Below are 26,489 nucleotides of genomic sequence, written 5' to 3'. Positions count from 1 at the left end.
ATGGTGTCACCTCTGGAGTTTATTTTCATAAGTTTTGGACCTGTCTCATGGAGGTACTTTGTCCTCAAACTGCTTCTTTTCTTACCTTTTCAACAAAGATATAGGTGATCTCCAAACATTTGACCCTACTCAGTTTGGATTTGTCAAAGGGAGACCATGCCTGTTAAACCTGGTGGACTTAATGAGTTAATTGATGCAAAGATAGTATTAGTTCTACATCAGTATTTAACAGGGTGATTTGTTGGCTTTTTAATATGTTTGAAGAAGCATTTGTTGAGAGAACATGAAAACGATACATCTGTGTTGTTATTTTCATGTTTATTAAAGTGTTCGTTGCCCAATCCATGGTGTCACCTCTGGAGTTTATTTTCATAAGTTTTGGACCTGTCTCATAGAGGTACTTTGTCCTCAAACTGCTTCTTTTCTTACCTTTTCAACAAAGATATAGGTGATCTCCAAACATTTGACCATACTCAGTTTGGATTTGTCAAAGGGAGACCATGCCTGTTAAACCTGGTGGACTTCTTTGAGACAGTCACCAGAGCCCTGGAGGAGGGAAAAACAGTGCTACAGTCTACCTGGACCTGGCCAGGACTTTTGACACTATTCCCCACTCAGGCATTATTGACAGACTCACCTAGCTAGGTATCAACCCTTATGTTGTTAGGTGGGTTGCTAATTGGCTCACCAATAGATCCCATTACAGTCAAAGTAGGGGAATCCACCCCAGCAGCAGACCCGTAACCAGTGGTGTTCCACAGGGATTAATTGTGGGACCACTGTTGTTCAGAATCCATTTCTCCGAAGTACAAGCAAAAACTAAAGGTCTGTGACTAAAAAAGTTTGCAGACAAGTGCAAACTGGGAGCGGTCATAGAATCTCCAAATGATATCAACATCCGACAAGAGGGTCTTAATTAAACAGATGATTGGTGCCAAAGTCACAGCCTTAACCTCAATGTAAAAACAAAGTATTATCATCCCTTTCAGTAAGAGTGATGTTTCTGCTAACTACCATAGCAACAGAAACACCCTAAGCATGCACTCTGTGGTGAGAGACTTCAGCACACAGGTTGACAGCAACCTTACCTTTGGTCACTATGTCTCCACAGTGATAAGCAGGACATTCTGTACTGCTCGTCTCATATCTAAAGGCATTGCCTCCAGAAAAAAGAAGTCATAACCTCTCTGTACTCTTCCCTCATCAGGCCAATAACTGAGTATAACTCCTCTTTTGGTATGTACCTTTCCAGGCACCTGCAGCAATTGGAGAGACTACAAAAGTTCCTCACAAGGAGAATTCAAGGTATTCAGCATCTGTCCTATGTGGCATCATGAAATCACTGTCACTTTACTCCTTTTCATACAGACTACTTAGAGGTGATCTCTAGTGTGTGTATAACTGATTCTACGTTACTGGAAATGCTGCATATCCATAAGTCCAGTGAGTCAATGGTTACTTCCTCTAAAAAAACCCTTAACCTGGTATGTGACATTAATAAAACCTGCTGGACGGGCAGGTTTGTCTCCCAGAGGTAACCACACTTGTGAAACAGAATTCCAATTCATGTCAAGCAGAACACCTCTTTGGCCCTCTTCAAGGGCAATCTGGAGAACTGGATGGGTAACTGTAAATTCACCCCAGGGGTTCCACCTGTGTCTCTCTTGGGCAGGGGTAATAGGTGCTGATCATGGAGACAAAGGCAGAACTTGGCTAGGCTTGTAAGGGCCCTAGGGCCATTAGCTCAGTAACTTCCTATGATGATCCTTTAATCCTAAAATCAGTGCAAGCTGTAACAGTACACTCAATATTAAGCAGTTTTATCAAAGGTCTCTTAACCTGGTGAGTGGTTTAAGGAGAAAAACTTTGTAAAATGATATTATTGTCAACAGCCAATAAAGAGGGAGGGGGGGAATTAGGTTGTCAAATTATCATAAGGGGCAGGCAACAACAGATACACTGGGTTTAAGGATGCAACTAGAGCAGGGTGGGTGGGAAAACAATTCAGCCCTTAATTCTGACCTGACTGCCCTCGAGGTGCTTTAATGCAAAGGCAAGTCCTGAACTAGCCTGACATCAGGGTTGCCAGACGTCCCTAGTTGAGCGGGACTGTCCCGGGATCAGCAGCCCGATCCAGAGTCCCGCTCTGCTGGTAACAATCCTGGTGAAATAGCCTCCTCTTTTTTTTTTTGATTGGCCCGTATGCTGGTATACGTGCCAATCAAAAAAAATCACAAAACGGAGATACTTCTGTTTAATGAGGAGCTGTCTGAACATCAAGTTAGACCACTTATCTAATTACTGTTGCTATGTACTGGAATTACTAATATAGGCTTAAAGACTTTAGCTAAAGCAGATACGGACTGCTAGAATTAATTTCAAATCAGATCAGGAATTGAAAACACTTATCTGACTTTCTCAGTGTAAGAGAACTATGCAAACTATTGCCAGTAGAAGATTATCTATTTTGATCAGCACTCTCTATCTCAGTGTGCAGTATGTTACAACAGCGTGCTGACTATGGTATGACTAAGCCATTTCTGTGGATTGCAGATGAAGATGATAGTTTTACCAGGGAAGGGACTAAACATTTTTGATGTAAATTTATGTTTTTTGGTGTTTATGCAAGCAGTACTGCCTAGCTATTCTTCAACAATATAATATCAATAGAAATCATTTCACAGCAGATTTTTGAGGTACGTCTGTCTGTTCCAGATAGGAAAAGCTCTGGCACCATTTTCAAGTTGCACACAAGGGTAGCTCTTCAGAATGTGAGAAGGTAGACAGGGAGCATGTGGAGATATTGGGATGATTTCAAACACTCCAGAGTGTTTGTTCAAACAGCTATAGCAATGAGGAAGCTGTACAAATGCTTTGAACCCTGTAAGCTAGTTAATGTTCATGTTCTGTGTAAAGAAAAGAGACTTTAGAGAGGAAATAAGGAAGCCATCAGGGAAGTTGTAAGATTTAATACGTGGGCAGGACTAAATTACAAAGATAATGAATCACAGTGGTTTAATCCAGTGCAAAATATCTAATTCAGAATGTTTTTGTGCAATTAAATTAGATTATTTGAGTACATTGCTATTTTTGAATAGAGCAATTTTGTTGCTGAGAAATTAAATGCAGAGTTGTTGTGACTTAACAGCCATTTAGTGGTATGGACTAGAACTACGATGTTAGAATACAGCACATGCAAGATTTTTCAAAATTCATAGATACACATATAACATGAAAGTTAAGTTGAAGCTAAAGAGTGAATTACAGTGATTTCTCACATACAGATATTTACTGATTGCTGTCACTTCAAAGTCTCCACAGGTGGGGAGAAAGGGGTGACATTGCACCCTTTCATCCAACTTACAGAGTGTGAGCACAGGTGAGAAAACAGAGCTTTAGAAGTGGTACAGATAGGAGGTATAGCTTAGGAAAAGTGAATAGGAATGCTATTACTAGCAGTGATACCAGGTAAGGAGTGATGAGGAAGAGTTCTGGTGACAAGGCATGCCTGGTCTTGGGACTGAAATCAGGTAGGGCAAGTCAGGAAGTGAGAAGCTGTCTTATGGATGGGAGGAAGTGAGATAATTGTCTCATGGATGTGAGGAAGTAAACACATTAAAGTAAATGTAAGTGTCCATGACTTCACAGGAGGAAGTATTGCAAAGGCACATAGAATGACATGGGAATTGGCAAAGGCATGCAAAGCATTATGGTGCACTGGCTTTTTCAGGGGTGTTATCAGTGCCAAATGCTAACACAATAAGGAGAGATAAGATCTAAAACCAATAATGCCTGGGCCAGAAAGTGCAGCAATGAGCGGGAATTTGGACTAATGGGCAGCTGGGGGAGGCCTAGTAAAGAAAGCATCTCAATGTGACTGATAGATATTGTCTCTCTGCAGAAAAGTAATGAAATGCAGGAATAAGTCAGTAGTCAGAAACCAGGAGGTGCAAGACAGACTGTAATAGACGGAGGTCATAGTGAGTAATACCAAGTGTTTAGTAAGAAAATGGAGGCAGCTGTACAAGAAGTAGTAGAAGACAAAGTAGGAGGACAGAAAAATTATGAAATGATGGCATGGATATGGAGATCCCAGAGTATATTAGTTTAGGTAGAACAGAAAGGTCAAAATGAAGGAAGGGATGGCTGTCTAGGTTAAAAAGACCATAAAATATAAGTCACATGGTAATGGAGGAATGGAGTAGGAAGAGAGGAATCTCAAAGTCTATTAAAAGTTACCAACCCAACCTAGATTCAAAGATGACTGTGAATGAGTGAACACATCTCCTTTGGAATTTTTCACACAGTATTCAGCTTTATGGGTTTCTGACAGAAAAAATCCATATGTTGATGTGTATTTGTCTTATTGGCATTCATGACAATATTAATGAATTCCAAAATGTAGTGGTAGACTCTACTAGGATTTATATCAAGAAACAGGTCTACAGATATGAAACAGAGATACTACAAAAATCCTGTTGGCAACAGCATTGATAGATACAGACAGTAACGATAAAAAAGTATATCCTTTTTCCTCAGAAATAGCTAAATAGTGGAATATTTGAGCTGTTTGGTTAGCTGTTATATACCTACATCAACTTTATTACAAGCTGAGATAAGTATAAACTTGCAGTGTTATAAGATAGTACTGCATTTTATTTTTTCTGCTTATTTATTTGTTTCATTCAATATTGTGTTAAAGATAGTACTGCATTTTATTTTTCTGTGTATTTATTTGCTTCACTGAATATTGTGATCTCTCTGTCTCTCTGCAGTTAGTTTCCTGTACTCCTTCCCTGTTCTTGTTGTGGTATTAATCTTGGTGGCTTTGGAATTGCCTGCCCGTCCTGTAAATTTGTGTTTGAACACTCCTCCTGGGTCCATCTCATTTGCTCACTCAACCGTAGTGAGATCATATTTTGATTTCAGACATTCCTACCAGTCCCATCTGTTCAGCTCTTCCCCAGCTCTATCCCAGTCTAGTGTCATTAGCTCATTCCACCTAATACAGAGAGAACATTTGAGTAGACCAACCCACTTAGGCCCTTAACCTTGAATTATCTTCTGTTTCTCCTTTCTCTCTTTCCACTTTACTTTGATTTCTGACTGAGTGTGCTTCTCAACTGATAAGTATATTTTTTGGCACTTTTTAACTGTTCAGGGTTGAATTAAACAATAATTGAATTCAGTTCAGAATACAGTTTGAATAAATTGCTTTAATATTGCTACACACTCAAGTGTGCTAGATTGCACTGCACTTGAATTGTTTTTAGTGCTGTTTTAGCTGCTTTTCTGTAAAAAAAAAAAAATATAAGCTTGTTTCTTGCCTTTCCTGTAACTAGTCTAGTCCAGTTACAGATTTGCTGTATCCAGGACTGTTTGTAAGCTTTTGAGTCCCCCAAGCCTTTCTGTGTTAGAGGGAAGCCCTCTAGCTTATCAGTGGGAGTGGTAAGCAATAGGTAGCCTATCTACCACAGGAGTGGTTTCTGGCCCAGAAATTGTAGTTTATTGGCTTTTTGGGCAATTTTTCCATCTCTTTCAACTTTCTGGTCTAAAAGCCTGCGTTGCTCTTGTTTTTTGCCTGTCCTGTAGCTAGTCTAGTTTAGATACAGTTTTGCTGTATCCAGGACTGTTTGTAAGCTTCTGAGCCCCCAAGCCTTTCTGTGTTGAGGGAAGCTTTCTACCTTATCAATGGGAGTGGTAAGCACTAGGTAGCCTATCTACCACAAGAGGAGTGGTTTCTAGTCCAGAAATTGTAGTTTATAGGCCATTTGACCACTTTTTCCATCTCCTTCAACTTTCTGGTTTAAAAGCCTGCATTTGCACTTGTTTCCCACCTTTCCTATAACTAGTCTAGTCCAGATATAGATTTGCTCTATCCAAGACTGTTTGTAAGCTTCTGAGACCCCCAGCCTCTCTGGGTTGGAGGGAAGCCTTCTAGCTTGTCAGTGGGAGTGATAAGCATTAGGTAGCTTATCTACCATAAGAGGAGCGGTTTCTGGCCCAGAAATTGTAGTTTATTGGCCGTTTGGGCAGTTTTTTCAATCTCTTTCAACTTTCTGGTCTAAAAGCCCGCATTTGCACTTTTCCTGCCTTTCCTGTAACTAGTCTAGCCCAGATACATCAGGTGCAGCTAACATTGGGTAAGACAGCGATTCAGGTCATAGCCTGTTACAGGTCCCCAACCATGTCACAAGACACTCACTCCATGTTCCTAAGCACCCTGGAGAATATTAGGGTCCAACCTAACACACTCATACTGGGCGACTTCAACTACCCCTCCATTAACTGGGAAAACTACTCATGTACCAATACACTTGCCTAATGTTTCCTGGAATTCATTAATTCAAATGCTCTGGACCAGCTCGTTCTTACCCCCACTAGAGGTAGCAGCATCCTTTACCTGGTCATCACTAACATGGGTGACCATTGTTCTACACCAATAGTCAACTCCTCCCCTGGTTAGATCCGACCACAAACTAATCACCTTGGAAATCCACATTCCCTGCCCCCCCCGCAAAGGTAACCACCATGAAAAACTTCTCCAACGCTAACTTTGGGCTCCTAAGAACAGAGGTGGCTAACTTCACGGCACCCATACAAATGGAGAATAGTTGCATGACTGCTGAATCATACACCAATGCACTGTACGAGCACGCACAAAAATGCATGGATTTCACCATACCCAATAGAACCAAGATGCTCTCCTCTAAAACAAAGGAAGCCAATCTGCTGGTCCCCTGCCATAAACAAACTCTACAACAGAAGGAGGAAACTGATGCGGAATAAGGTGAAGTTCCAAGACTGGAAAAACTCCCTTATCAGTCTCAACAAAAAGTTGAAATCCCTCATCAAATCCTCTAAAGCTAGCTATGAAAACAGAATTGCAGCAGATATTAAAGACAACCACAAGGCCTTCTATAGTTATGTAAAGAACCTCCACGGCAATACCCAGATTTGCTCTGAGTTACTGCACAATAGTACCTCCTATACCGAGCCAACAGATATTGCCAATATACTGGCCGGCAGATTCAGTGTCAAGACCCCCCCCCAAAGGACCAATCACAATACCAGTGGATTGCCAGGCAAACAGTATTACTGCTGCACAGGTTAAAACAGCACTGTCCAAGGCCAAGAATACAGCTTCTATGGCACCTGACAATATCCCTGGCTGTGTTCTACATGAACTACACAGTGAGCTGGCACCTCACCTGTGTGCCCTGTTTAATCACAGCCTCACCTCAGGCATTGTCCCTACCGAATGGTGCACTGCTATAGTCATCCCTCTCCACAAAGGAGGAGTGACTACAGATCCTGGGAACTATCGCCCCATTAGCCTGACAAGTCTGATATGAAAAGCTATGGAACGCATCGTCATGGACCTAATAAACAAGGATATAGGGAATCTCCAAAGTCTGGATCCCACACAGTTTGGTTTTATGAAGTTAGATCATGCCTGTTCAACTTGGTCAACTTCTTTGAGTCAGTCACCAGAGCTGTGGTTCATACAGCCTACCTTGATCTGGCCAAGGCCTTTGATACCATTCCCCACTCAGGAGTCATAGAAAAACTTACTAAGCTAGGCATCAACCCCTATATCACTAGGTGGGTTCCAAACTGGCTCACAGATAGAATCCACAGTGTGAAAGTAGCTGACTCCAAGTCAGACTGCCGACCAATCATGAGTGGAGTCCCACAGGGATCGGTCCTGGGTCCTCTTCTGTTTGGTATCTACTTCTCAGAAGTCCATTCCAACATGAAGGGACTCTGGCTGACAAAGTTTGCAGATGATTGCAAGTTGGGAGCCATTACTAACTCCCCAAGTGATGTTGACATCCTACAGAAAGGCCTCACTGAGACCAGCGACTGGTGCCAGAACCATGGCCTTAAGCTCAATGCCAAAAAATGTGTCATCATCCCTTTTGCGAAAGCCCAGTTCCCATGAACTACCACATCGATGGTAGTCCACTGAACACAGAAGGCATTATTAGAGATCTGGGAACACAGGTTGACAGCAACCTCTCTTTTGACCACCACACTGCCACTGTGGTCAGAAAGTCCTTCTATGTGGCACATCTCATTACTAAGGGTTTTGCATCCAGGAAGAAAGAGGTCATTGTCTTTCTCTACTCTTCCCTCATTAGGCCAATCATCGAGTACAATGCCCCATTTGGCATGTGCCTCACTAGACACCTGCAACAACTGGAGAGGCCGCAAAAGTACCTCACAAAGAGGATCCTAGGCCTTAAACACTTGTTCTATTTGGACAGACTCCAAAAACTACAACTATTCACTGTCTCATATCGCCTACTTAAAGGAGATCTCTGCTTGATTTATAAAGCCATGTCTGACCCAGCTATGTTAGAAATGCTACATCTAAAGAAATCCCAATCCCTCTGCACCACATGCTCCAGAGATCTCAACCTCATTACCACAATCAACAGAACGTGCTGGAGGGACAGGTTCATAACCGACAGACTGCCCATGCTATGGAATAGACTTCCCATACATGTCAAACAGAGTACCTCACTGGCCCTCTTCAAGAAAAATCTTGATGAGTGGATGGGAAATAGAAAATTCACGCAGGGGATCACTCCAGTGGCTCTACTCGTCAGAGGCACTAGAAACTAAGGTCGAGTGGCACATTGCCAGGGTAATCCCATGGGCTAGGCTTGTAAAGGCTCCAGGACCATTAGCCTAGTACACACCTATGAATGTATGACCCTAAATAACCAAGAAGGATTGTACTGCAGCGACACAATGAGTTCAGAATTCAAGTAAAATATCTTAAACTTCTGCTATGGCTTTTTTAATGAAATTAATATTTTAGTTTCCCAATATTAGTCTAAACTTTCTGACATAAAACATATTGCAGTAAACTGACACAAGGCTCTAGGAGTCAAAACAATTCAAAGCAAACTCCTGAGTTATCAAAACCAGCACTTGTAGAAATGACTAGTTGATTTACAAAATGGGTATACATGGAATAATGTTAGAATACATTGTATTTATGAGGAGAAGGAGGGATCATGTATGACAGACCTTTTAATTAAATGGATAACATCAGTTTTGCCTTTAAGATATGACATTGATTTTCTCATGGAGTTATTAAAACAAACGAAGAGAATGTCCTAACATCGGAGTAATAATTATCTCAAATCAAAGTCCATCTTAAGAGTGACATATACATTTTTGACTACACAGAGTTTGCTAACCAACAGCTTAAAAAACACACACACACATATTTATACATATACATGTATATATGTGTATATATATATATATATATATATATATATATATATATATATATATATATATATATATGATAAAATGGTTGTAATATCAGTGGTCTGCAAACAATGAACTTTTAAGAGTTTTCACAAAAATGATCACTGGCAAAGTGTGCTTCAGTTTAAAGAAAGAAGGAACAAAGATTAAAGATTACTATCTGCATCGATAATTCAAGGCTCTTCTACCACATTTTTGTGTTAGCTAATTCTAGTTCAGAAATCATCAGCAGGTTTTAAAGATGACAAATTGGAAGATCAATGACTTGAGCTAGTGTGGTACTTGAAATGAAAATACTTCCATATATATATATATCTATCTCAAAAAACATTTGGCTTAGTTCTTCCACATTCACAGAATACCAAAATATTTTAGGTAAGCTTCACGCATTAAACATTTATTTATTTATTTATTGCTTTTGTTTACCGAGAAAGTCCATCTGGGCACAAGTCCCATTCTCAGCTGAGAGAAATGCTCCACTTTACACACTGATTATTAGGCAGTTATAGAAGGTTTACATAATAAAAGTACATACATACATAGAACAGTAATGATATGACAGTTAATCACAAAATAATAAATGTACATACATGAATAGTATGCAATACTATGAATAGTAAATGTATATACATAGTCTAGTAAATGAATGTACATAGAATTTAATGATACGACAGTTAATGAAAACATGATAGTTAAATGAAAATACAGGAAAATAGTAGCTAATATCAAGCTTATAAGAGTCTAATTATTTTCAAATGTAATCAGCTGAAAATAGATATTAAGTAGGAGACAGTGAAGAAATTATAGGATGAAGATAGTTACAAATTATGAAGGAGTATTGAGGAGGTCCAGGTAAAAGGGCGAATGAGATTGTAGTGGAGAGGGAGAGGTGATAGTCAGATAGTTAGAGGTTGTGAAATAGCAGCTGTATTATGGCCAGTTACATAGAAGATTGGTGACACTAATGGTCTGGAGATTATCCAGAAACATCAGATGTACAGAGCTGGCAACTTAGTAGGTAGGACTTTAGTTGAGTTTTAAATGATTTTAAGAAGTGTTCTTGTCGTATTACTAATGGGATGGAGTGCCAGGATTTAGCAAGGTGGTAAGAGATTAGTGCTTTGCCAGCAGAATTGTTGGGGTTGGATACATATAATAGGTATTTGCCCAAATGAATATAGTGGACTGGAAGTGTTATATATTTGTATGAGGCTGGAAATGGATGGACACTTGTTAGGTTTATATGCAATTTTATGGATTTGTGGAAGTTGTGAATAGGATAGGTAATGTGGGAATTCTAGCCACTGTAATTCCCTTAGGGTAGCACAGTGGTGGGTTCTATTTGGAAGGTTGGCAGTGAATCATGCTGTTTTGTAGTAACATTGCTCAAGTTTATTTAGCAAGGTCATTTTGAAATTAAGGATGGGAGCAGCATACATTAGAGTAGGCAAGAGAAGAGAAGAGGCACTTTGCTTTCTTATAGTGTCTGAGAGGAAAAGTTTGGCTTTATAGAGAAAATGCAGTTTTTGGAGTAATTTTTTCATTAAATTTTGGATGTGTTTGTCACATTTCAGGTTCTCTTCTCCATAGATGCCTAGCAGTTTAGTATGTGTGACAAGTTCAATTTTTGTTTTGTTGGATGATGTAACTGAAAAGGAGGTTTTGTTGACTGTAAGCTGTTTGAGAGTAAATAGGATATGTTTGGATTTACCTGGGCAAAGTAATAGCTAAACAGCTGTCAGTCAGGTTTTCTATAGAGAAGGACTCCTGGGTGAGTTCTTGTAGTTTGTTGATGTTTTTTGCAATACAGATCACTGTGCTGCACTGAGCATACTGTACTAGGGATGCAGTTTTACAGGCTTTATGTAGGTCATTGACAAAGATGTGAAAGAGAATGGGTCCTGGTTTTGGTCCTTGTGGTACACTGACTGGGACAGGGAGGAAGGATGAGATGTCTTTTTGCCACTTGACAGATTGAGCTCTGTTTGGGAGGTAGCTACAAAACCATGATATAACAGTGATGTTGAATCCTAGGTTATGAAGTTTGTGTAAAAGAAAGAGTGACAGACTGGGTCAAAGACCTTGGATAAATCAAGGAAAAGGGCAGATGCTAGGTTTCTGTCATTCCTATTGGTTTTTACTGTATTGGTGAAACTAAGTAAAGTGGTAGAGGTACTGTGGTGAGGATGAAAGCCATTCTGAGATGAAGAGAAGAGATTATTTTGTGTGAGGTAATGTAAGAGGTGTGACTGGATGCATTTTTCAAGTATTTTTGATAGAGGAGAGAATGGCAATGGTCATGTAGTTGGGGAGTTCAGAATGTGGCGAAGGTAGGGATATATGCTTCACTGATGGGACAGTTTATTAGAATTGAGATGGGGTAGTCTATTGCTTCTGCAGTCATATTAAGGTATTAGTTAATAGGTTGTTGGGGGCTAAGGCGGTGGGTTTCAGTTTAAGTAATAGAGGACTGGTTGGTATTGCTGTTTTCTGGTTGTTGGTATTAGAGGAATTTTCAAGTGATGAGACTGACTGAATGAAATGAAAGCTGAAAGCATCAGCACAGTTGATAAAGTAGGTGTTAGTGTTAATTTTAGGAGATGGTTGAGTGGTGTGGCTGGCACTGAGCAGTTGGTTTTTAGTGGACCAGAATGTTTGGGGATTTTTGTTATTTTCATGTTGCAGGTCAGTGTAGTATTTTTTTTATCTTACTTAATTTGAGTTTTCTTTGGTTTCTGAGTTCTCCGAATTTTTGGAGATTTGTTAGTATTTTATTGGATAGCCATGTATTTCAGGTTCTATCTCTTAAGTCTCATAAGGTGTTTTGCATTTTGAGACAACCAGGGGGCAGGTTTGGCCCTAATGCTCTTTTTTCTGAGTGTAGCAAGTTAATTTAGGATGTTCAACAAAGTAGAATTAGAAAGAGCTATAGTGTCAATTTGTGGAATGTATTTTAGAGGATTGTAGTTATATAGTTTTAGATAAGAGATAAAGTATTCTTAATTGAAATGTGTGAGGTTATGTGTTATGCTGAAATGCTACTGCTTCTGAATATTAGTTTGCTTTCTTATTATTTGGATAAGGAGAAGATCACTTAGGGTATCTGGAAGGGTAATGAGGTAAAGATTTTATGTAGCATATAGGTAAGAATCCAGTTAATTGATGCTCCCTTAGTGTTATTTTAATTATAACAGGTAGGAGTGGTGATTAGCTGTGAGAGATCAAAGAGATTTATTTACTGGATATGAGTTGGAGGAGAGAGAGAGAGAGAGACAGAGAGAGGGAGAGAGAGAGAGAGAGAGAGAGAGAGAGAGAGAGAGAGAGAGAGAGACAGTCAATATTAAAATCACCCAATCTGTATTTTCCTTGGGAGATGTTGGATGAGACCCAGCAGAAGAAGTCTTCTGTAATAGATTATTTCCAGATGGCAAATAAGCACATTTTATGGATAACATCTTGTTTTGGTTGAGTCTGAGGGTAGATATGAGAATTTCTGCCTTACTAAATTGTGGAGGACTTAGTGGCAAAGGGGTAAGCTGCAGATAATTTTATATAGAATTGCAACTCCACCTGCCCTTTTATTTTGTCTGGCTATTTTTAGTATATTATACCTGGGGGTAGAATTTCATTATCTTCTGTTAATTTTTTCAGCCAGGTTTGAATTTATTCTACTATATCTGAGCATGTAGGTTAGGCCGGGCCTGGGACTGCAGTATTTTGTTGTAGAGGCTTCTAATGTATATATGTGCAATGTTAAGGGAAGAACAAGCAGTGTTATGTTGTATTGAAGGGGTATGGTTTGTGGAGATTGTAAAGGTAAAGGTTTGCAGGAATGTAGGATAAGCATTTAATTTTAATATTCATTTGGTATTTTAGATTATGAATTATGTGGTTTTGCAAATTTAGGTTGTGTTTGAAAAAGGCTGTGGTATCGGGAGAGTATAAGGTGGATGTTACCTTGACTGAATTAAGGGTTGAGTATGCTGCCGCATGTTGGATAGTACAACTGGAATGATGGTGATGGGTTGTGTAGAAGTGCGAAGGTAAATATGTTAGGTGGGTGAGTAGCAGGATAAGTCACCGAGAGTCAGCACAGAGATTGGTTACATGGGGGTTAGTTGTAGGATCATATTTTGACAAATTTAGTGATAAAATATGGGGTAAAAAAAGAAGAGTAATGTGTTGTATTGGGAAAAATATGGTGTTGAAATCCTGGTAAGTAAGAGGGTGAGAATGTATGTCATGGTGTACATAAAAGAAGGGAGAGCTGGATGGTAGAGGGAGTACTGAAAGAAATATGGTCAGATTGCAAATAACGTGTGCATGTGTTATAGACTGTGATTGGATGAGCATTGAGGTGTGTAGAGACAGGAGGGTTTCAGTTTAGAGTAAGTGGGGATGGCTGAGAATGGGGGTAGGGTAGGGGAGTGGAGTGAACTCCAGTGGAGCAATGGCAAATGAAGTGTGTTCCACTTGCTCAGAATGTTGTGGAAAATAAAGCAATCAATCAGGGAACTGGGCCAAGAGAAGGTAAATGTGTGTAATGGCTACTGTTTCCACTTTACTGTATAAAGCAAATTATATAAAGTGGGGAATTAATGAGAAAGTTTACACACTTGCTATGTGATGCACTGGTAACAAGAATAGTGCAGTGCATAAAAATAAGTTGAGAAAAATAAATAAGAGAATTGAGATTGGGGTGATTTGACAAAATCTGCTGCTTATTTGGGAACTGTTAAACAAAGAAAAAATTGAAATTACTTTAATAACAATTAACTACTAGTAAATTACCTGATGTTAAAAAAAAAAAAGAAACAAAAAAAGTGGGGGGGGGGGCAATAGGTTTACCTAATGTAGTTCTATGAAAGACTGTTATTTAAAGTAAAACTAAGTATTGATGGATGGAGGTTGCATAAAATATCCAAATATGTAAGAGGTATATTTTAAAAGTTACCTAGAAAGAGATATATTAGGCTATTAAAATTTGGGTAATGCAGTTCTGAATGTACAATAAGTTATACTATAGTATCTAATATTCAAAGCTACTGACTACTTCCCTGATGTAGTGCACATGCCTTATACAAATACTACAGCAAGGGTTTGACTCAGTGAAGTGAAGAAATGTGAATAAATACCTATCAAAGCAACTGTTTATGGAGGATATATATCCAGAGCAGGGTAGTGGATAGGCTGTCATTGACTTTGTCTTTAACAGACTACTCCTGAGGTCCAGATGCTTGCTATTGCCTGTAGCATGCAAAACTAGCTGGCAGTCACGGTTGGGTGTGTGACTGGTTCCAGCTGACTGAGAAGGCAATGTACTGTTCAAAGTAAGGCATACACACTGCTCTTGGATGAAACCATAGGAGAACCTTTGTATTGCTAAGAGTCCTAAAAATACAGTATTAAGTATTATTATTTCAGCTAATATTTGTTAAAATCATAATTGTACAAGAGCACAATTTGCCCACTCGTAGCACTTGATTCTCCAGCACAGTTTTCAGCTGGGGCACTTTCTGTGTGGTGTCTGCATTTCTTTCTTGTGTCCATACAGGTTTTTACTAGGTGCTCTGCTTTCTTCCCTCATCACAAAGGTATTCTGAAGGTAAACTGACAATCCTCCAAATTGTCAGTGGATGTATGTGAGTTATGTGCAAGTGTGTGTGTGTGTGTGTGTGTGTGTGTGTGTGTGTGTGTGTGTGTGTGTGTGTGTGTGTGTGTAATTGTCAGTGGATGTATGTGAGTTATGTGCAAGTGTGTGTGTGTGTGTGTGTGTGTGTGTGTGTGTGTATGTATGTGTGTGTGTGTGTATGTGTGTCTGCGTGTGTGTGTGTGTGTGTGTGTGTGTGTGTGTGTGTGTGTGTGTGTGTGTGTGTGTGTGTATGCTTGCGTGCATGCCCATCTAGGGCCACTTTCTTTGTCTTGTATTAAGTGGATGCATGGATAGGCTTTGGTTCCCCATAACTTTGAGCTGCATTAATAGGTGATTAAACAATAAAGCATATATCTTGACAATCTTTTTAATTCATGAAAGCTGAAATAATCTTATTATTCAGCTATGATTCTACTTAGTAAGCTTCAAAAGAAACATTTTCCAGACATTTTCATGCTTGTAGCCTGATGATACTCATTCACAGCATTTTAGTTTACACTGATTGATCATTTCATGCAATGCAGCACATGCAAACATCTTTCTGTCACCAAGATGTGGAACAGTACACAAACAAAATACATTTCAGAGTCAGCTTATAACACATGCCAAGCATCCCTTCTCTCAATTAATTACTCTGTTATTATACAAAGGAGAAGTCAATCATTGTTTATCCCCTGCTAAAAGATATTAGCAAGTACAGCTGTGTAATTTTACGTAATTTTCATCACTTATTTTACTTATGGTGGATGCCCAGTCTAACCCAGGGCCTTGTTAGATTGGTGCACACAATGCCTAGAGGTATTAAGAAATAGATACTTCTCTTTCAAACCTGCTTCACATTCATAAACTACCTGACGTTTTTTTTTTCTGAATCACGGATCATACAAAATATACTTACCACAGAAAAAGACTCATCAGGAATGGCAGAGAACATTCTGATGGATAACATAAAAGAGCTGGTATTGTTCTTGTTCTTTCCTGTTACAAACTCAGGTATGCTTTACTTGCCATGCAAATTCCATGTTGTTTGTACACAGAGGCTATTCTTCTTCAGATAAAAATCATCACATTACTCTTTGCTTCGTGTATCTGTGTTCCTCCTGACACCCCTGACACAGCTGCTGGAGAGACTTTGTACCTGCTTACTTCCTACGTGACATCTGAGCTCATAGTATCAGGCACTCTAAATGATGACTGGAGATAGACAAAGCAGGAGTGCAGTCAACCAGTACTAGCTGCTGCACAGCTTATTTGTCTTACTCCAGAAAATGATAACATCTCGTCATGTGAGAGCAAAATGCTTAATCTTTAAATGTCCTTCTGGCAATGTCAGAGATTCTGGTATGATGACTGAAACTTTTCCATGGCCATCTTGCTGTTTTCTATTTTAATTCCATATTAAGAGCAATAAATCTCACTCCAGTGTATTTATAAACTTAACATGCCGCTCTATAAATTAATTTTGTGCACTATTTTTAGTACACCACCATTTGTTGCCATGATTCATAGACATTGATCAAAATAATGAACAGTGGCTTACTACCAAAGGCTTTGGGCTCCTTTTCAGAGATTAATTACAGAAGACTGCCTGCAGTGATTGCTGAAGTACTAACACCTCATCATCTCAGCACAAACTTGCCTAATGCTACTTCCTTCATGGTCCATAAATTGTTTTGTAAAAAATTCAGCTAGAACAAACTCCATTGACAATTTCCTTCTGAACTCTTGAAAGCTGAAACCAGTTCCATAACTGATCCTGTTTTAATAATAATGATCCATGTAATTAGAGAAGAAAGTTTGCCTGCAATATGGAAACTGGTCTTTGTGATATCTCTACATACTGTAAGTACCTCAGTTGCTGTCACCACTATCATCCTGATACTCATCTGTCCCCATCCTGCAAATCCAGTTAAATGCATTCATGGTTACCTCTTTCAACATCATTAGTAATAATCTCATATATATTGTGCAACATGGCTGTACTGCTAGTGAAGGTAAAAATTCTGATTATACCACTGTGTATGTCAGCATGCATGTGACCTGTAGCAAGGCTGTTGTGTCACTGCTCTTAGTCCTGTTCAATGCATTATAGCCAAGTATCTCTGTATTATAGAACTTCTAGTCTTAAATCATCTCTCCTACAGCAACTGTAGGTAGGTCTTTAAATACCTCACATGCATGGTGTAATCCATGAAATGTAATGTTCTAAACTCTCTTCAGGCTGCTGGCCTGAGGTGATCCACAGAACTCTGTCCTTCATCCTTTACTCTTTATTGTTTTCACAGGAGTGGCCTTAAGTCAACTGGTGCCCTAGGCAAAAGTGCTCCATGGCACCCTCACCACACCACCAGTGTCCCCATCCTGGTCTACCTACACCAAATAAATACTGGAAAAGCTCCCCTGCTAGAGCAGCTCCCTAGGTGGCCGCCTAGTTGGCCTATGCTTAAGGCTGGCTATGTGTTTTCATTAATGGGACAGGAACTACTGAGATGTTAAACTAATTCCATATGCTGATAATATTACTATCTGCTATGCAGCTACTATCTCTGTTATCATGTCTAAATTTCAGAACACATTCAGCTTTCTGCATTTCTGGCTACATTTGTCTGGGATATACCTCAACACTAACAAAACCAAAGCCACACCTTTGTCTGCAAGTATTCCAGGAATGAGAGTATTGATCTTATTTCTAGAAAATGAAGGCTATCTATATATTCTCTTGATTATTACATGACTGAAGTAGTTAGTTTCATCAAATCACTTTGCCTACTGATGAAATAACTCAAGTTTTATAAGAATATAAGTGCTTTACTCATATTTTTATAGGACTAAGGCTTTTCTTACCTACATTTCTTGGCTCCTACTGTATCAATATACTCTTACATCCATCCTCAATTTTGTGAATATACTGACTGACATAAAGTCTTCCCTTCTACTCAGGCAACAGTGATCATAACAGTATTGCTAGAACTGCAGCATGCAACTATGCTGAAATCCACCCTTCCTTTACAGTGTGTAATCATGTACTCTGTTATAATACCTATGGTTATTGATTAGTACAGTGATGACAGAGGTATGATGTGTATGGTCTTTACTGAATACCAGAAAGGGATATTAGCTTTAGCGAATATGTACTAGATTCTTGGAAATGGAGGTAAATTCTCTACAAGTGTCTAAGAAGTGTGCCTCCTTACTTCACAGTTTATAATTGCTTACAAATCCAATGGCTATTGATCAGAACAGTAAAACAGAGGCATGATGTGTATGGTCACTACTGAATATATATATATATCTACATCTTTATCTATATTTATATCTGGATCTATCTATCTATCTATCTATCTATCTATCTATCTATATATTAAAACATTTCTAACCATATACTTGAGTCCAGAACCTGGATCTAAATTCTCCACAATGCATGTAGCAAACTTAATGTTGAATATGAAGGGAGCTCTCTGCAAAGTATCTGGCAACCTTAGCTTTGAATATGAAGGCAAATATAATAATGTCTGGGCATTCTAACTGTATACTTAAAATGATACTACTGTAGTTAACAAACCTAAAATGTCACTATTAGCTGAAGCTTTGGTTGACTTTACTGGCTTAATCTTATAGAAGGCAATAACTTTTCTGAATCAATTTTTTTATGGTACATAAATACCTGTGGTACTCCATGAAGCTAAAGCCAGTACAGAAGGATGTTTGGAAGATGATCAAGGATGATATTCTATCATAACAACTTTGGTAAATTACTATTTCAAAATAACTAGATATAGATGAGTTTTGTATATAGTTATCAATTATGTTTGTTTAACTTTCTGTAACTGGATCTACTGATTTTATTGTATATGGTTTGGAAACTGTTAAATTTGAATAAAAAGATATCACAAAAAAATGTTTTATGGTACATCTGCTACTGTTTTACATTTGGCACTCTGTCAATAATTAATTGGCTGTATAATTCAAATTATTTGGTTTCTAAAATAGATAATAATAAGTTGATAACATGTCCATTATCAGATCACACTGCAATTACATACTAATGATGAAGTCAAGAAAACTGGCTTCATTTAATACATTGCCAGCTTATATAACAAGTTAAAAAAAGTTTAAACTATTATTTATAGCATGAATATAACACATCTTAGATTTTAATAATAATGGTAATGTTTCTGATGTGATTCTCTGGGACTCATTCAAAGCAGATTTATATGGCATAGTCTCAATTTAATATTACAACAAGGCATAACAATAGGTTAAAGATTTTTGGAACTAAACAAAAATATAGATAAGATAAGGCCAAAAAACACAAAAGGGAAAAAATTGGTTTATTACCAAAAATGAAAAATAAATTAAATTGCTGTTGAATGCAGAGATTTAGCACATCCTATATTATAAGGTTTCCATGAGTCTCTACAAAGTCATATTATATTCATATTCTCTAACTCCTAACAACTTCTACAAACTAGCTCTTAGATCCAAAATGAAAGCAAGAACTATTCATATTAACAGTATATATATATATATATATATGTATATATATATATATATATATATATATATATATATATATATATATATATATATAGGCCTACTTCAAATCATCGAAGTTGCAGAACATCGAACCTAACATGATTAAAGACCAGATCACCGAAGTTCTGCAATATTGGATGATCTGAATGGAGATTGCCATAAAGTGTGGAATGGGAAATTTTTCCTCATTGTAGTGAGATTTCAGAGTTGGTATATTTAAGTAGCAGGAGGTACGGGAGAGCGCAGGGGGGCTTGTCCCCCTGCAAAAATGTAAAATAAGACTTTTTGCTAGTTACATTTTTTTCTTTAATTTTCAGTGTTGCAGAACTTCAATGATCTGGATTTAAGTTATGTTAGGTTCTATGTTCTGCAGCTTCAATGATTAAATGAAATTAAATGAGTAGGCCTATATATATATATATATATATATATATCCATAGTATTAGTTGATTTATGGATGTTGAATAAACTCTTGGCTGTTTTAAAAACACTATGAAAGGATTAATACATAAAATAGTAGCTATAGTGATGATTTAAAATAGGAATATACAAAATGTTATTAGAGCAAATTAAAAAAATAAAGAAACCTCTTTCTATATCAGAAATAAAGGACCAAATTAAAATATTAAAGAAAAATAACACCCCAGATAATGACAGCTATAGTTCTCAATTATGTAAATTATTACCTTAAAATATTTTTATTTCTTTTACAAAAAATTGTTCACAGAAAAAAAAAACTTACATTTAGTATACTTCCTTCATGGAGATATTCAACAAATTCTCCCTTATTAAAAATTATAAATATTCATATTTGTGTTCTTATAAACCTATATTACTATTGAATGCTGATTACAGAGTATTTATGCCAGTCCTTCCCAATAGATTAACAATATTCTACCTGTGTTAATAGACGAAGACCAAACTGGCATTATATTAAACAGGTAAACATTGGATAACATCCAAAGAATAATTAATTTAATGTATTATGGTAGCACTAAATAAGAACTATCTATAATTAGTTTGGATCAAGATAAAGCCTTTGATTTGGTGTATTTGTCTTAGTTATCTAAGTTATTAGAACTACATAGGGTTCCAAGTAATTTTATATCTCTTATTGATAATCTTTATCAAACTTAATTCTCATATGTTAAATTATATTTTATAAACAAGGGCACTAAACTAGGTTGCGCCATGTATCCCTTATATTTTGCTTTATATATTGAGCTTATAGCCACTTACATAGCACTTAAACATAGTATAGTAGAGATTTACAATAAATAATCAATATATTTCCAAAATTCAGTTATTTGCTGATGATATACTGTTAACAGTAGTAAGCACTGATTCATCACTAATAAATATACAAAATTCATTAAACTATTTTGAACTGATTAAAGTCTAAAATGCAATCAGAACATAACTAACATATTATTAATTAAAAAAATAGTTAAATTATTTGATGAAAATAAATACTCTCGTATTCAGAAAGACTTAGCACAATGTAGAGTCCTTAGCTTAAAAGGTTGCATATTTAGGGACTGCTCTACCACTGAGGGGAGAGGGACTTCAATGCAGAGAGCAGTCTTGCTGGTGAAGACAAGAAGATTTATGCTAATGCTAATTAGGCATGTATTCTCCCAAAGAAATGTACATATTTCCTCCAAAAATGTCCACAGCTTCACATTTGCTCATCCAAGTGATTACTCTAGTAGGAAAAAGTGACAGATGTACCCTCATGGTGGTCACCCATTCACTCTAATAGGAGAATTCCCTGTGCAAGTAAGTTCAGTAAAGATGTGATGTAGGAAAGTTTGACTGTGTGTGTGTGTGTGTGTGTGTGTGTGTGTGTGTGTGTGTGTGTGTGTGTGTGTGTGTGTGTGTAGAGATAGGAATTAGGCTGCATGAAAGTGTATAAGTGTGTGTCTGCCTGGGTGGTAGCAATAGTGTGATTAGGTAGGTAATTGAGGGTTTGGATGCATCTATATATGTATGTATGTCTGTATATATTTCGGGATGTACATGCCAGTATATGGTGGAGTGCTTCCATGAGTATAAATGAGTGTGGAGGAGCTTGATTGCTGATAAGTTGATATGTGCTTGTAAGGAAGGTGTCTTTGAGAATGTGTGTGTGTGTGTGTGTGTGTGTGTGTGTGTGTGTGTGTGTGTGTGTGTGTGTGTGTGTGTGTGTGTGTTTGTGTGTGTGTGTGTGTGTGTTTGTGTGTGTGCGTGTGTCTGAATGTGAGTGTATAATGACGTGTGTGCATGCACACATGCATGTCTAGGGTGCCATTGCTACTGGTATACATGGACTACTGGAGAAAACATTAGCACAATTAGGTCTGACAGTGTTAGTGATTAAGTCAGAGACATGGCAATTAATTGATAATATGATCTTTCTTTTTGTCTCCATACCTTTGTTTGAATCACATTTTCTCTTCTTCATGCTACTTGATCAACCTGCATTGAACATTTAGCATGAGTGGTGAGAATTGTATTAAATCTTTGCTACAGAGAATTAAAATGGGATATTAAAGAGTCTAAACATTTAGGGATTATTATTATATGCTGTAGTAAAGAAACAGCAGTAGTAAACTCTAAAAAGATTTTAGACAATGTTAAACAAATAGGAAATACATGGAATATGATATTCTTTTCTGTTTAAAGTTGGCTTTAATTAAAATTGTTATTCTGCCTAAAATACTCTACCTTATACAGACAATAAATTTAGCTACTTCTAAACAATAAATTAAACAATATAATGATATTTGGTTTAAGTTCATATGATACCGTAAGAAACCTAAAATAGCATTGGGGCATCATGTAAGAGAATGGAAAAGTGATGAAACAAGATTTCCTGACTTAAAAATATATGTTGCGTTTTCAGCTATTAAAACAATAGCTTTATGGTTAAATTCTGATTATTGAGCCATAAAAAAAAATAACAATGTGTGAAATCATTTGGGTAAAGAAAAAAAATATTGTTATGTAACATATAGAAATGTTAAATAATAATAACAGAGTCTCCTTACATAAATAACATAATAAAATATATAGAAATTCCATAAATAAATACCCTGAGGTAAGAGCTTGGTATTTCACATTATTCCTTATAGCATTTATGCAAGACTGTATAGACAGTGTGAATTTTTAAAAAAATGTAATGCTTAAAAAAATAGGGATTTAATCTTTTGAAGTCAAATGTTAAGATAGAGGTTAAAGTACTTAACACAGACAAGTTAATGGAAAATGTGATTTGGATATTGAAAACGGACTTACAATCTAAATCAATGAACATTTTTTAGTCTCTTAACACTGATTTAATGTCAGGTGTAACTAGAAAGGAAAATCCACCTATTTTTGAATTTCAAAACAATCTCGGAAACAGTTGTGAGATACATTATATAATATATAATTTAAGTAAGAACTACACATGTTGTGCCAAAGATAATTACTGGGATTATACTCAACAAATCAGCTCTTCAACATCAAATACAATAAATACAAACATATTTTAACATTAAAAACTATATCACCTTTACTTAAGAGATTATTCTCTTGGAAGTATCACATTTTGCATAGAATTTATATTGTATATAAAAGGAAAGATGTTGGTTGTTGGAGGTATAAATCCTTAATCAAAGCAGATTGGCAACATATGGTTTATAGTTTTAAGGTACTAGAACCTTTTTTTCCCAGTATCTTTATTTGAACTCTCATGTATCTTTCTCTCTCTCTCAAAAACTTCTTCAAGGTGTAATAAGCATTTGTATGTACAGATTATTATTTTTTAACACATTGAAAAAGTAACAGAAAAATGGAAGCTAATAACATAATACTATATATACCAAGTGTTGAGTGCCATTTTATAATTTTAATTACTACAATAGCAGTATTACACATCACTATGAACTTAAGCTTATGAGTGAAATTTCTTGGTACTATTTCTTTTCTTTGTTAATTTAGGTTATCTTTATTTGTGTATATTTGAGTTTATTGGAGTATGTGATCAAGAAGTGCACTCCAAAATTATGTATAGTAGGACCATTTGCTTTAGTTATTAACTATTAACTTATGTTATATATTTAATCAGCATTTGTTTAAAACCACCCCATGAAGTATTTCATCTGTCAAGCCAGTTTTGTGTGATGTATAGCTTCATCAATGAGAAAAGGGTAATTAAGATATGTATTTTCTGTTTTGTTAGTCCTGAAGGAGGAATGTGTAAAATAGCAAATTCCCAGGACACAGTAGTCTGTTAGTACCCTGTCTTATCTAGTTTCTAACAAACACCACAACTTATATGAACATTTACAGCTCCAAAATATATGAAAAATGCCATATTTTAGGCTTCACAATGTAAACAGTTTAGTGAAGTTGTGGAGTAGTATAAAGTTTTACGAGAGTTAAATACACATTATTTACTATTATGAATTGGTTATATACAGGGAGTCATTTTAAGCATAGTTGAATTAATTGAGTTTTCTGATTATTTTGAATTGTAGGTTGTTGCTTGGACCATAGTCTGAATATAGAATATTATCTTAATATTTTATAGCTACTGTGACTAAAAGGAGGTACTGCCAACGCAACTAGCTGGAATTATGTAAATAATTATATGTTATTTGTGAGTATCAGACTCATTTATATAAGTTGCTGATGTTACAAATGTATTAGAACTTTATGTCATATAAGATGCTTGTGTTGCAAATATATTAGAACTGTATGTCATGTGTATATCAAACTGCTTTGTACAGATGTTTATGTTGAAAATGTATGTGTAAAGTGCCTGTGCTGAAAATGTATCCACAATGTGCCCTACTGAAAGAGAACCAAAATGTACATGCACTATTGTAGCTGTTTAAATGTATATGTTAACAGAGGAAACTGGAGGGTTAACCTCAGCCCGGCAAACTTTAGAAAATATTTGAAATTAAATTAGTTTATAGAATAGGCCATAAAGAGGCCATCTCTCAGGTTTCGATGGAGATAGAGACACAAAGTCTGTACTAGGAAGCTTTCTGTATTGTCTTTAAGATGAACTAATTGCTACTCTGAAAACATGAAGGAATGCAATTGCTTTATAACTTCCAGCATCTGCAAAAGATCTGAGCTAAAGCCCTTGGATGAATATTTTTACAGGTAATGCTAAATACTGCCAGCTTCAGCAATTGGGGTTTTGCCTGGGAACTAGAAGTCAAATGACCAGAAATAATGTCATTCTGGAAGCTATCCCGGCAGTAATATTTTAGGTATTATTTTGAGACGTCTCTTAGTGAGACAGAACATTCTGCAGTCTGTCTTGGACCTGACAACAACAGCAAGAACCATTCACCACATCTGCCTTGCTCTAATGAAGTAAGTTTCTAGGGAACAGTATAACTCTCTTAGATACAGTCAAGTATATAGTGAAGCTTAGTTTAGATATTACTTTTCTTTATTTATCTGCAACTGTCCTTCAATATTGTTTTAAATATTTCCTGTGATTTTGAACTCTGATGTCACTGTGAATATATATTTAGAAGTTAAAACAAATAGAGGCAGCACAGTGTCAAGCAGGATCCTGTTTATTCAAACTAAAAGAAAAAAATAAAAATCCAATAAAATGTACTAAGCGCTTTCACCCATAACCACAGTGGGCATCTTCAGAGTACAATAGACATAAAATGCAACTTCCTAATATACACAGTGAGAATATCAATACCCTAATGCAGCAACCAATAAATGACTCCAATTGATTAATGCAATTAAACAAATGAATTAAACTTCACTTTGTTCTTATTTAAAATACAATAGAATAAAAATGATCTAAAATGTTATAGTTGGACTTGTTCATCTATATACATTAACAATGACATTAAGAATAGAAAAACAGTGAGTTCATTATATACACACAGCCAGAAATGTAATCAAATCAAGATATTTATATTTTTTGTGATTGACAGAATTCCAAACAATAAAAAAGGGGGTGATAACAAAAAATTATTAGAAGCCAAAGAATGTCAATGGCAATTGAGATTGGATGCCACCAACCCACCAGGAATCAATGACCACATTTCCATTTCTAGCATATTAAAACACAAATCCTACTGCATATAATTTATTTGATACATCTTCTATGTGGTGTTTTTCATGGATATATATATATATATTTATTTATTCATATATTTATATATGTTTTTAAGCTTAATGTTTCATAATATTTTATTAATACATCAATTGTTGTTTAATAACTGCTCTTGTATTTATGTTATATTTATGAAGAAACAATACATTATACATATTGTTAATGTATATATATATGAACAAGTCCAACTATAACATTTTAGATAATTTTTATTCTATTGTATTTTAAATAAGAACAAAGTGAAGTTTAATTGTTTCACTAATCATTTTATGTCTATTGTACTCTGAAAATGCCCACTGTGGTTATGGGTGAAAGCGCTTAGTACATTTTATTGGATTTTTATTTTTTTCTTTTAGTTTAAATAAATGGGATCCTGCTTGACACTGTGCTGCCTCTATTTGTGTTAACAGTAACTGGTATTTGGTGATATATTTAGAAGTATCTTGTTCTTTTATTATTTATAATTAAACATATTTAAACCTTTAATTGTAGCTGGTCTGTGTAGAGATATATAAGTTTTGAGAGTACTTGCATATTTATTTGGTGACACTGTTTGGGCCACTCCTAATAGCCTTGCTCTTGGTCAAACTACCATTTGTATTAGCATTAATATTACACAGTAAGATTAGACACCCTTTGTTAAAGGTCTTAAGGTAGCTGATAAGGAGTGACTGGTGGCAGTGGTAACTACCTTATAGTCTGGGCAGAAGGGGGCATAACTAGTAAACCTGTGCCAGCCTTTCCCAGGTATGTATGTGTGTGTAAATCAAACCTCAAAAAATGTGTGTATCAGCTACTTGGGCAGGGACACGAAGCACTGGTTGGACAGAGAGGGTGCTGGAGGTCTTGGCTTGTTAACTCAGCTGAGATCTCAACTCTATTTTT

This window comes from Protopterus annectens, chromosome 17.part0 (genome assembly GCF_019279795.1).
Source record: "Protopterus annectens isolate FY-2018-M chromosome 17.part0, PAN1.0, whole genome shotgun sequence".
In the NCBI taxonomy this organism is placed as follows: Eukaryota; Metazoa; Chordata; order Ceratodontiformes; family Protopteridae; genus Protopterus; species Protopterus annectens.
This window is presented reverse-complemented; position numbering follows the sequence as displayed.